Source organism: Prionailurus viverrinus, chromosome X (genome assembly GCF_022837055.1).
Source record: "Prionailurus viverrinus isolate Anna chromosome X, UM_Priviv_1.0, whole genome shotgun sequence".
Taxonomy (NCBI): domain Eukaryota; kingdom Metazoa; phylum Chordata; class Mammalia; order Carnivora; family Felidae; genus Prionailurus; species Prionailurus viverrinus.
Window position 1 is genome coordinate 104721584 of NC_062579.1, and position 13561 is coordinate 104735144.

Below are 13561 nucleotides of genomic sequence, written 5' to 3' on the forward strand. Positions count from 1 at the left end.
GTGCAGAAAGCTTAGATGGAAACGCTTGGATACAATTCCAACCACATTGCCATCCACAAAATGAGGATTCCTAATGATTCCTAGGATGCCATTGACCTCCATGGTAGACATACCCTTAGTTTCTTTGCATTGGAGGCCAGAGAACCAGACATGACCCATTTCTTCCCGGGGAACTAATATCTGCCCAGTCGCCAGATGCTGCCATCGCCCCTGAACCCACAATGCCTACCACACTTTCACACTAACACACACTACCCACCCCCTTGCAAGTCTCTTTACACTCCCAGAGTTTACACATATATCCCTTCTGGACCCTAGGTTTCACTAATGGGGGGAAATGAATGGCCCAAAATGGCATATAGAAACAAAGACCCAAGGATGAATCCTCCACTCTGGACACCTGACCCAGGAGGCTCCCGGACATCCAGCTCATCAGCTCATGTCCGTGAGAATCTAAACGTCCCCTGCCTCATGGAAGGTTCATTGACAGCACCCACACGCCGCTCCTCTTCCCGCCATGTGCAGAGTATGGTCAGCAGAAGAGTGCAGAAAGCTTAGATGGAAACGCTTGGATACGATTCCAACCACATTCCCATCCACAAAATGAGGATTCCTAATGATTCCTAGGATGCCATTGCTCTGTACGGTAGACAAACTTTTTTAGCTTCTTTGTATTGGAAGCCTGAGAACCAGACATGACCCATTTCTTCCCAGGGAACTAATATCTGCCCAGTCGCCAGATGCTGCCATCGCCCCTGAACCCACAAAGCCTACCACAGTTTCACACTAACACACACTACCCACCCCCTTGCAAGTCTCTTTACACTCCCAGAGTTTACACATATATCCCTTCTGGACCCTAGGTTTCACTAATGGGGAGAAATGAATGGCCCGAAATGGTGTATAGAAACAAAGACCCAAGGATGAATCCTCCACCCTGGACACCTGACCCAGGAGGCTCCCGGACATCCAGCTCATCAGCTCATGTCCGTGAGAATCTAAACGTCCCCTGCCTCATGGAAGGTTCATTGACAGCACCCACACGCCACTCCTCTTCCTGCCAAGTGCAGAGTATGGTCAGCAGAAGAGTGCAGAAAGCTTAGATGGAAACGCTTGGATACAATTCCAAACACATTCCCATCCACAAAATGAGGATTCCTAACGATTCCTAGGAGGTCATTGCTCTGTTTGTACAGTTTGTATGATAGACAAACTCTTTTAGCTTCTTTGTATTGGAAGCCTGAGAACCAGACATGACCCATTCCTTCCCTGGGATCTAGTATCTGTCATGCCCCAGAGCCTGCCATTGCCCCTGAACCTACAATGCCTACCACACGTTTACATTAAGACCCTCGAACCCCCAATGTCAAGTTTCAGTAAGTACTCATATCCCTTCTAGACCCCAGGTTTCATTAATCAAGAGAAATCAAGAGCATGAAACGTCACAAGGAAACAAAATAGGAAGGATTACTCCTCTCACCTGGGCACCTGACCCAGGAGGTTCCCGGACATCCAGAAACATCTCCACATGTCCATGAGAATCAAAACGTCCCCTGCCTCATGGAAGGTTCATTGACTGCACCCACGCAGGTGCAGGTCCCAAGGGTGCAGGTCCCAAGGGGTGCAGGTACCAATGGGGCCTGGTCTCTCATGGGAGCATGGCATCAGGGCAAACAAAATACAAAACAAGAGCTAAACTATCCCCATTGAACAGGGGGACATGACCTCCCCCTTCCCTTCTCTGGGAACATGGACTTTGGAAAACGTGTCATTGTGCGCTCTCTGCCTCTTCGCAAACCTTTTGAAAAGCTAAACAAACCTCTTGCCAGTTTTAAAACCCAGCCTCCTGACACATGGAGGGGGAAGCAAACACCACAAGCAGTGCCCCAGAGCCAACACACATCCGGGACAATGGAAGAAAATGTCCCTGGAGGATAAAAAGGGATAAGCAACAGCAGCTCCTTCTCAGAAGGGCCTCAGGTGATTGTCACCTGCAACAAGACAGCAGGGGGAAGGAGGACCCACCCTACCCCGTGGCCTTCCTTCACAGGCCCATGGGACCACAGAGTAAGGATGAAACAGCAGAGCCGTGCCTGCTGGCAAACCCACACTCCACGGGGAACGTGGAAAACAACTCCCTGTTCTCCTAATGAACAAGTCAACTCAACAAGACAGGAATAGTTTCTCATGTCACATCCACCAATGTCCACTGTCTTCTCGCCCCCAGTTATGCTGACCCCAGGGTAGTGCGTGAGAAGGGACAAAGGCAAGGGACACACCCCTGAACACACAATGCCTACCACAACTTTCACTCCAAGTCCCTCGGCCTGCCCAAGGTCAAGATTCCTTCTCTTCCCAGGGTGTCCTCAGAGCCTTTGTGGGCCCCAGATTTCACTAATCAAGTGAAATCAAGAGCCTGAAAATGGAGGGTGATAACCACAAAGGCTCATTAGCAAATGTCCTTGATATTCTAAAGGTCCCCTGCCTCATGGAAGCTTCATTGACAGCACCCACACGCCGCTCCTCTTCCCGCCATGTGCAGAGAATGGTCAGCAGAAGAGTGCAGAAAGCTTAGATGGAAACGCTTGGATACAATTCCACCCACATTCCCATACACAAAATGAGGATTCCTAATGATTCCTAGGAGGCCATTGACCTCCATGGTAGACAAACTCTTAGTTTCTTTACATTGGAGGCCAGAGAAACAGACATGACCCATTTCTTCCCTGGGAACTAATATCTGCCGAGTCGCCAGATGCCGCAATTGCCCCTGAACCCACAATGCCTACCACACTTTCACATTAGGACACTATACCCACCCCCTTGCAAGTCTCTTTACATTCCCAGAGTTTACTCATATATCCCTTCTGGACCCTAATTTCACTAATTGGGAGAAATGAATGGCCCAAAATGGCGTATAGAAACAAAGGCCCAAAGATGAATCCTCCACCCTGGACACCTAACCCAGGAGACTCCCGGACATCCAGCTCATCAGCTCATGTCCGTGAGAATCTAAACGTCCCCTGCCTCATGGAAGGTTCATTGACAGCACCCACACGCCGCTCCTCTTCCCGCCATGTGCAGAGTATGGTCAGCAGAAGAGTGCAGAAAGCTTAGATGGAAACGCTTGGATACAATTCCAACCACATTGCCATCCACAAAATGAGGATTCCTAACGATTCCTAGCAGGCCATTGATCTCCATGGTAGACATACTCTTAGTTTCTTTGCATTGGAGGCCAGATCACCAGACATGACCCATTTCTTCCCTGGGAACTAATATCTGCCCAGTCGCCAGATGCTGCAATTGCCCCTGAACCCACAATGCCTACCACACTTTCACATTAGGACAATCTACCCACCCCCTTGCAAGTCTCTTTACATTCCCAGAGTTTACTCATATATCCCTTCTGGACCCTAATTTCACTAATTGGGAGAAATGAGTGGCCCAAAATGGCGTATAGAAACAAAGGCCGAAAGATGAATCCTCCACCCTGGACACCTGACCCAGGAGACTCCCGGACATCCAGCTCATCAGTTCATGTCTGTGAGAATCTAAACGTCCCCTGCCTCATGGAAGGTTCATTGACAGCACCCACACACCGCTCCTCTTCCCGCCATGTGCAGAGTAGTGTCAGCAGAACACTGCGGAAAGCTTAGATGGAAACGCTTGGATACGATTCCAACCACATTCCCATCCACAAAATGAGGATTCCTAACCATTCCTACGAGGCCATTGCTCTGTATGGTAGACAAACTCTTTTATCTTCTTTGTATTGGAAGCCTGAGAACCAGACATGACCCATTTCTTCCCTGGGACCTAATATCTGTCATGCCCAGAGCCTGCCATTGCCCCTGAACCTACAATGCCTACAACACGTTCACATTAAGACACTCGACCACCCGCTGTCAAGTTTCAGTAAATACTCATATCCCTTCTAGACCCCAGGTTTCATTAATCAAGAGAAATCAAGACCTGAAACGTCACAAGGAAACAAAATAGGAAGGATTAATCCTCTAAACTGGACACCTGACCCAAGAGGTTCCCGGGAATCCAGAAACATCTGCACATATCCATACGAATCGAAACGTCCCCTGCCTCATGGAAGGTTCATTGACAGCACCCACGCAGGTGCAGGTACCAAGGGTGCAGGTCCCAAGGGGTGCAGGTACCAAGGGGCCTGGTCTCTCATGGGAGCATGGCATCAGGGCAAAGAAAATACAGAACAAGAGCTGAACTATCCCCATTGAAAAGGGGGACACGACCTCCCCCTTCCCTTCTCTGGGAACATGGACTTTGGAAAACGTGTCATTGTGCGCTCTCTGCCTCTTCGCAAACCTTTTGAAAAGCTAAACAAGCCTCTTGCCAGTTTTAAAACCCAGCCTCCTGACACATGGAGGGGGAAGCAAACACCACAAGCAGTGCCCAAGAGCCAACACACATCCGGGACAATGGAAGAAAATGTCCCTGGAGGATAAAAGAGGCCTAAGCAACAGCAGCTCCTTCTCAGAAGGGCCTCAGGTGATTGTCACCTGCAACAAGACAGCAGGGGGAAGGACGACCCACCCTTCCCCGTGGCCTTCCATCATAGGCCCATGGGACCACAGAGTAAGGATGAAACAGCAGAGCCGTGCCTGCTGGCAAACCCACACTCCACGGGGAACGTGGAAAACAACACCCTGTTCTCCTAATGGACGTGTCAACTCACCAAGACAGGCATAGTTTCTCATGTCACATCCACCAATGTCCACTGTCTTCTCGCCCCCAGTTGTGCTGACCCCAGGGTAGGGCGTGAGAAGGGACAAAGGCAAGGGACACACCGCTGAACACACAATGCCTACCACAATTTCACTCCAAGTCCCTCGGCCCACCCAAGGTCAAGCAAGATTCCTTCTCTTCCCAGAGTGTTCTCAGAGCCTTTGTGGGCCCCAGATTTCACTAATCAAGTGAAATCAAGAGCCTGAAAATGGAGGGTGATAACCACAAAGGCTCATTAGCAAATGTCCTTGATATTCTAAATGTTCCTTGCCTCATGGAAGGTTCACTGACAGCACCCACATGCCGCTCATCTTCCCTCCTTGTGCAGAGAATCGTCAGCAGAAGAGTGCAGAAAGCTTAGATGGAAACGCTTGGATACAATTCCACCCACATTCCCATACACAAAATGAGGATTCCTAATGATTCCTAGGAGGCCATTGACCTCCAAGGTAGACATACTCTTAGTTTCTTTGCATTGGAGGCCAGATCACCAGACATGACCCATTTCTTCCCTGGGAACTAATATCTGCCCAGTCGCCAGATGCTGCCATTGCCCCTGAACCCACAGTGCCTACCACACTTTCACACTAGGACACTCTACCCACCCCCTTGCAAGTCTCTTTACACTCCCAGAGTTTACTCATATATCCCTTCTGGACCCTAATTTCACTAATTGGGAGAAATGAATGGCCCGAAATGGCGTATAGAAACAAAGGCCCAAAGATGAATCCTCCACCCTGGACACCTGACCCAGGAGACTCCCGGACATCCAGCTCATCAGCTCATGTCCGTGAGAATCTAAACGTCCCCTGCCTCATGGAAGGTTCATTGACAGCACCCACACGCCGCTCCTCTTCCCGCCATGGGCAGAGTATGGTCAGCAGAAGAGTGCAGAAAGCTCAGATGGAAACGCTTGATACAATTCCACCCACATTCCCATCCACAAAATGAGGATTCCTAACGATTCCTAGCAGGCCATTGATCTCCAAGGTAGACATACTCTTTTAATTTCTTTGCATTGGAGGCCAGAGAACCAGACATGACCCATTTCTTCCCTGGGAACTATTACCTACCCAGTCACCAGATGCTGCCATTGCCCCTGAACCCACAATGCCTACCACACTTTCACACTAGGACACTCTACCCACCCCCTTGCAAGTCTCTTTACACTCCCAGAGTTTACTCATATATCCCTTCTGGACCCTAATTTCACTAATTGTGAGAAATGAATGGCCCGAAATGGCGTATAGAAACAAAGGCCGAAAGATGAACTCTCCACCCTGGACACCTGATCCAGGAGACTCCCGGACATCCAGCTCATCAGCTCATGTCCGTGAGAATCTAAACGTCCCCTGCCTCATGGAAGGTTCATTGACAGCACCCACACGCCTCTCCTCTTCCCACCATGTGCAGAGTATGGTCAGCAGAAGAGTGCAGAAAGCTTAGATGGAAACGCTTGGATACGATTCCAACCACATTCCCATCCATAAAATGAGGATTACTAACGATTCCTAGGAGGCCATTGCTCTGTACGGTAGACAAACCCTTTTAGCTTCTTTGTATTGGAAGCCTGAGAACCAGACATGACCCATTTCTTCCCAGGGAACTAATATCTGCCCAGTCGCCAGATGCTGCCATTGCCCCTGAACCCACAATGCCTACCACAGTTTCACACTAAGACATACTACTCACCCCCTTGCAAGTCTCTTTACACTCCCAGAGTTTACTCATAAATCCCTTCTGGACCCTAATTTCACTAATTGGGAGAAGTGAATGGCCCGAAATGGCGTATAGAAACAAAGGCCCAAAGATGAATCCTCCACCCTGGACACCTGACCCAGGAGACTCCTGGACATCCAGCTCATCAGCTCATGTCCGTGAGAATCTAAACGTCCCCTGCTTCATGGAAGGTTCGTTGACAGCACCCACCCGCCGCTCCTCTTCCCGCCATGTGCAGAGTATGGTCAGCAGAAGAGTGCAGAAAGCTTAGATGGAAACGCTTGGATACAATTCCAACCACAATCCCATCCACAACATGAGGATTCCTAATGATTCCTAGGATGCCATTGCTCTGTACGGTAGACAAACTTTTTTAGCTTCTTTGTATTGGAAGCCTGAGAACCAGACATGACCCATTTCTTCCCTGGAACTAATATCTGCCCAGTCGCCAGATGCTGCCATCGCCCCTGAACCCACAATGCCTACCACACTTTCACACTAACACACACTACCCACCCCCTTGCAAGTCTCTTTACACTCCCAGAGTTTACACATATATCCCTTCTGGACCCTAGGTTTCACTAATGGGGGGAAATGAATGGCCCAAAATGGCGTATAGAAACAAAGACCCAAGGATGAATCCTCCACTCTGGACACCTGACCCAGGAGGCTCCCGGACATCCAGCTCATCAGCTCATGTCCGTGAGAATCTAAACGTCCCCTGCCTCATGGAAGGTTCATTGACAGCACCCACACGCCGCTCCTCTTCCCGCCATGTGCAGAGTATGGTCAGCAGAAGAGTGCAGAAAGCTTACATGGAAACGCTTGGATACAATTCCAACCACATTGCCATCCACAAAATGAGGATCCCTAATGATTCCTAGGATGCCATTGCTCTGTACGGTAGACAAACTTTTTTAGCTTCTTTGTATTGGAAGCCTGAGAACCAGACATGACCCATTTCTTCCCAGGGAACTAATATCTGCCCAGTCGCCAGATGCTGCCATCGCCCCTGAACCCACAATGCCTACCACACTTTCACACTAACACACACTACCCACCCCCTTGCAAGTCTCTTTACACTCCCAGAGTTTACACATATATCCCTTCTGGACCCTAGGTTTCACTAATGGGGGGAAATGAATGGCCCAAAATGGCGTATAGAAACAAAGACCCAAGGATGAATCCTCCACTCTGGACACCTGACCCAGGAGGCTCCCGGACATCCAGCTCATCAGCTCATGTCCGTGAGAATCTAAACGTCCCCTGCCTCATGGAAGGTTCATTGACAGCACCCACACGCCGCTCCTCTTCCCGCCATGTGCAGAGTATGGTCAGCAGAAGAGTGCAGAAAGCTTAGATGGAAACGCTTGGATACGATTCCAACCACATTCCCATCCACAACATGAGGATCCCTAATGATTCCTAGGATGCCATTGCTCTGTACGGTAGACAAACTTTTTTAGCTTCTTTGTATTGGAAGCCTGAGAACCAGACATGACCCATTTCTTCCCTGGAACTAATATCTGCCCAGTCGCCAGATGCTGCCATCGCCCCTGAACCCACAATGCGTACCACACATTCACACTAGGACACTCTACCCACCCCCTTGCAAGTTTCCTTACACTCCGAGAATTTACTCGTATATCCCTTCTGGACCCTAGGTTTCACTAATCGCGAGAAATGAATGGCCTGAAATGGCGTATAGAAAAAAAGGCCCAAGGATGAATCCTCCACCCTGGACACCTGACCCAGGAGACTCCCGGACATCCAGCTCATCAGCTCATGTCCGTGAGAATCTCAACGTCCCCTGCTTCATGCAATGTTCATTGACAGCACCCACACGCCACTCGTCTTCTTGCCACGGGCAAGGTATGATCACCAGAAGAGTGCACGAAGTTTTGATGGAAACACGTGGATACAATTCCCACCACATTCCAGTACACAACATGAGGATTCCCAGTGATTCCTAGGAGGCCATTGCTCTGCATGGTAGACGTACTCTTTCAGCTTCTTTGTAAAGGGCGTCTGACAACCTGACAACCCCACATTGGGTAGCACTACGGAGAACAGTAGCATGGCCTCTCAAAAAATTAAGAATTGAGCTCCTATATGATGTATCAATCCCGTATGTGGGCGTTTATGTAAACGACAGGAAGCCACTATGTCAAAGACCCATACTCATCCCATATCCTCACTACAGTATTAGTCTCACCATGTAAGACACGAGAGACTTGTGAGCATCCATCAACAGTATAAATGGATAAAGGAAATGTGGTACATGTATCCAATGAAATAATCCTCATCCGTGGAAACGTGCGCCTATGACAGGGAACCAGTGTAACAACGAACCCACTCCATTTCAAAGGCCTTACCTCGTGCTCCTTCGGCAGCACAAGTGCAAAGGCCTTACCTTCAGGTGTTCGATATCCATTCCCTTTCTGTCACCGACATACATAAGAGGAATGAAAATCCACTTCAGGCTAACAGGGTTTGACATGAAATACTTCACACCAAGAATTCATAACTCATTAACATCCCCGCTGGGAAGTACACATTCATTGAGTACAGGCCTCATAACGCAACTGATGTGGCAGGCTCCAGAGTGGACTCCTGGGCAAGAGCCACCAAGCCGGACCCCACCTTAAATTGGGAGGGTCACCTTGTCTTTCCCTCAGGGTCCTGAGTTTGAGATGCCTCCAATTAAACAGTCCCCCTTTTGGAAGCGTCAACCTTGGGACTTATTTTGTTAAGTGCCAGTACTCAGAAGACTTACCCATAAAACATTCATCTACGTCTTCCCCATCCCTCCCCCCAATGAAATGACCCAACATGACTTTGATGGGCAGTGGGCGGGCACGAGTGTGTGTGGAAGAAGGAGGAGGCATCACGGTTATTAAGTTGTACAACTGCTTTTGACAAGCAAACAAGCCATTCTTGTTCACTTTTGTACCTACCGCCTGGCGAAGGAACATGTGTTGGGGCACAGGGTTTTCTAAGTACCTCAGGTCTCGGGTTTTCACTGGGTAGGAAGTCGTAATGACCCCCATCTCCCACGGCTTGAAAGTAACTGAACCAAGTACAGGGATAAATGAAAAGTCTCTGAAATGTCAACATGCTGCGGAAAGGCTACATACGTTAGTGTCTAACCACAAAGAAATGTGGATCCTTTGGACTTTGGGGAGTGCACATCAGGCTCTGCGATGCCACCTCCTGGATAAAACTGGTGCGAACAAAGCAACAGAGGAACCGGAGGTGTGTCTGACTCTAGAGGTCACGAGGGTCTTTGAATGCACCTTAGAGCCATTCGTCTTTATGCTTAACACTCTCACACCCAACCGTCAAAGTCTTCGCCGGATTTTCACCAAATTAACCCCTGCCCAGAAAAGAAGTAACTTTATACAGAGAAGGAAAGAGAGGAGACCTTTGGGCACTGCCAGTTGCCAAGCACCCTCCAGCCCCAACGTGTCGCTGAGTGACATCAGCTTCCATGTCAGACGTCCAAGGCAGCCAGGAAAGAATGCAGCTCAGAGAACGGCAGGGTCTGGGATGCTGGGCTACCTCCTGGCATCACAGCAGAGTTAAAGAGGTCCATTTCCAAAGAGCTGCCCAAGGCCCTCTGAGAATAGTTGCTGGCCCTGTGAAAGGAAACAAAATGTAGCTGAAATTACAGCCAAAGGCTCAAGAAATGAAGTGCAAGCGGGGTCTGCACAGGTGGCAAGAGGATCTAAACCAAGCCATGATCCTTTGCTCCCATAAACACATTCTGGAAACGGTGTCCTAATTTCTTCAGTACCTCCTGTGTGCTGAGCACTTCATAAAGACGATCACGCTTGATTTTCACACCACGCCTGAGAGCAAGAGCAAGGTGTCATTTCCATTTTGCAGATGTGGAAGCTGAGGCTCCGAGATGACAGGAAGAAAGGGCCGAGGGTCTTTCAGACTCACATACTGGAAACTTATTGTGAACGAAACACGATGGGTGACACGGTCTCGGCAACATCTGCAAAGCCAAAAAATAGCTAGAATGTACGGAAGGGGAACCTGCAAAGAAGTATTGACCCACATGTTGCTTGAACTGTTAGCCTGTGCTTCTAGGACGGCTGCCACATAAATGCCCGCCCACCCACCCCAGCGGGGGTGGGCCGGGAGACTGTCACCCTCTGGCACCCACTTGGTGTACAGGTCTCATCTTTCTCGCCTCTCCTAGGTACTCCTGGCTTTCAATTAATTCAGATCCACGACTTAAAAAACTTACACTCAGACCTGAAGAAATGCACCTGAGCAGTGCTCCCACAATCTCGGAGTTCCTGAAGTTTGTGTCTGACCATCCCATCCAGTCCATCCTGCTTCTGCCTGGTAGTAGAAAGCGATTACCAAAAGGATAAAAAGGCTCAAGATCAGGGTCTTGTGGACATCTGACATTCTAATAAAGCCAACGCGTGTGTAACAGTGGCACGCAACGGTAAGCAGAGGAACACGAGGAAGGTCCGGGAGAAAGATGCCACTGACTCCTTGAGGAAATTGACTCAAGACATGGAGTCTCTACCACGGAGTTAACAAGTAGTGTCTAGGGAGTGACCCCGACCTTGTGGGAAGCGCCCACGTTAGAGACTCAGGGATGGGATTTCCACACCACCTGGAAGAAAGGGACAGCTGACAGGAGGCAAGTGCTATTCACCCAACACCTCTGGCCTCACACAGCCTAAGGTTGCTCTTACCCGTATGGCTGGTCTTGACTGTCGGTTCAGGGTCCTCTCCTCTCATTACGGGCCCACCGGCTGACCGGAACTGGACGTTCCCATCACAGATCCTGAGGGAGGTGATGATTGTACAAATCTACAAAGAGACTTACCTGTGGAAGGTCAGCTTGGGACCGCTGCAGGAAAATTAGGTCACTTGGAAACTCACAACACGAGTGGATGGGGCAAACTTCCTCTTTCCCTCATCCAGAGCAATTTCTGAAAGTGGTCGGTGGGGCCAGAGGACCCAATCATGCAGCCTGTGTGAAGTAGGCCAAAAGAGTGAAAGAGAATGTTAAGACAGGAACTGCATGAATCAACCCACAAGGTGAGACTGCGGCTTTAGAGGCTGGCTGACTGTCCCCTCAGCACGAACCATGGTGCATCCCGCCTTCATCAACCAGCACAGGGGAATTCTTAAACATTATGTTAAGAGGTATCACCACTCAGTGGCGAGAAGGGGTGTCTCAGAACTCCCATGTCGCTCTTCACTAATGAAACCGTCCACTCATACACAATTGCGGGTAACAAACCTTTGGAATGGGTGGTGGAGTTCTCACTTTGTTACCAATGGCTGACACCGACATACCACGCAAGACGATGGGTAACAAATCATTCAAATGGGTTTCGTGTTCTACTTAATAGACCGCGAAATGCACATTACAATGGCTGGGCTGTTATACTAGACTTCGTGATCGGTAACACAGTAAGTTCCAAAACCGCTAAAAAGAAAAATGAGCTACGTTAATCACAACAAATTCCCGAAGCATTTCACACATTGCATAATGTCCCTACCACCTGACGTTGAACGTAGGTCTCCGAGGAGGAAACAACGGGACCAAATTGGACATTTGGTTACATACACATTGGAGAATCTGCTCTCGGTGTGCAAGAATGCCCCTAGGATACTACAGGCAATGGGCAAGTAATGAAAGCACCTTCATTTCACACTCACACTTAGATTTTGTTCAAGATCTAGGACTCTGTCTCAAAAGTCAGGCTTGGGGAGGCTAGTTGAGGGTCCCCGTTCCTGAAGTCTGCTTTCCTGTCAGCACCGAAGACAGTCAAACCCAAATACCAGCAGTGGATCTTTCACAGGTCTAAATGTAATCAAAGTACATTTTACGGACCTCCAACGTGTCACCGATATGAGTCATTAAATCGTTTCTACGTGAGCTAAGATGCCAAATTCAAGTCAATATCAAGAACCAGTCAGCAAAAAGGCTAATAAGGCAAACCCAGCTATCACCATTATCAAAAGGAAGTCCCAGGGGCGCCTGGGTGGCGCAGTCGGTTATGCGTCCGACCTCAGCCAGGTCCCGATCTCGCGGTCCGTGAGTTCGAGCCCCACGTCGGGCTCTGGGCTGATGGCTCAGAGCCTGGAGCCTGTTTCCGATTCTGTGTCTCCCTCTCTCTCTGCCCCTCCCCCGTTCATGCTCTGTCTCTCTCTGTCCCAAAAATAAATAAAAAACGTTGAAAAAAAAAATTAAAAAAAAAAAAAAAAAAAAAAAAGGAAGTCCCTGTTGTACTTAACACCAAGTGTCAGATTACGCTCAGGGATGAGGGCGCTCAGGGTTTTGAGCAAAACCACAGCTTCCCTCTCATTTAATTCTCCCCTTGTATACACATTAGGTCTGACACAGGAAGGGAGGTGTATGAGGAGAAGCAGGCAGCCACTGACTATTTCCTAAGCCAATATGCTAGCCCTTGGGGCATTAAGGCACGGTCAGCTCTTGTGGCTCAAGAGGCAGGGACAGCACCCTCTGCGATTGGGGTGCAGTAGGGTGCAGGGAGAGCGGCATGTCCAGTCGAGCCCAGGACCCCTAACAAGGAGGACTGGAGGTGTCAGGGAACAGACTGTTTGTAAATAGGATACCACAAAGTAATTCTTTCTATGGGAGAACACCGAGGAAGGAGCACCTGGGTCAGCACTGAAAGACATAACAAGAAAAAAAAAGAAAAGAAAAGAAATACCACTATGTCACGTGCACAATCGGGGTTCTAATATAATATTCAAAAGTATGCACTGCGACCAGCAAGGGCCATCCAGTTCTAGAACACAGAGAGCAACACTTCTGGGGGTGAATTTGCTTGTAAACAAATTGAAAATGCCCCGTGACGTTCAAAGCAAATGCACTAAAGACTAAGTACAGAATTGACCTGAATCAAGTTGATAAGTGTCATGTGATTATCATGAGAAATGAAACCCAGAACGAAGCCAACGGAATTCCGGGATGGCCGGTGACAGGCACTTCCCGGAATTCGCGGTCAGGAAACAGCACCGTCAGCCTGATGGTCAATGCCTGCTATTTTTTACATTGGAAAGAAAATTTTCAGTAGAC

General features: G+C 49.0%; 1 long non-coding RNA gene across 3 annotated transcripts; it reads right to left on the reverse strand.

Moving 5' to 3' along the window:
• Positions 1–7325: 7325 nt before the first annotated feature.
• Positions 7326–12366, reverse strand: LOC125156869 (uncharacterized). 3 transcript variants are annotated; one of them, XR_007148821.1, is made up of 5 exons: positions 11389–12366; positions 11199–11290; positions 10736–10833; positions 10274–10480; positions 7326–10115 (listed from the first exon to the last, which is right to left on the reverse strand). It is a non-coding gene; the product is annotated as an uncharacterized LOC125156869 (long non-coding RNA). The 3 variants fall into 3 exon arrangements; XR_007148822.1 differs by lacking the exon at positions 11199–11290 and having other exon boundaries at positions 11333–12366; XR_007148820.1 differs by having other exon boundaries at positions 11199–12366.
• Between the last annotated feature and the right edge of the window lie 1195 nt (positions 12367–13561).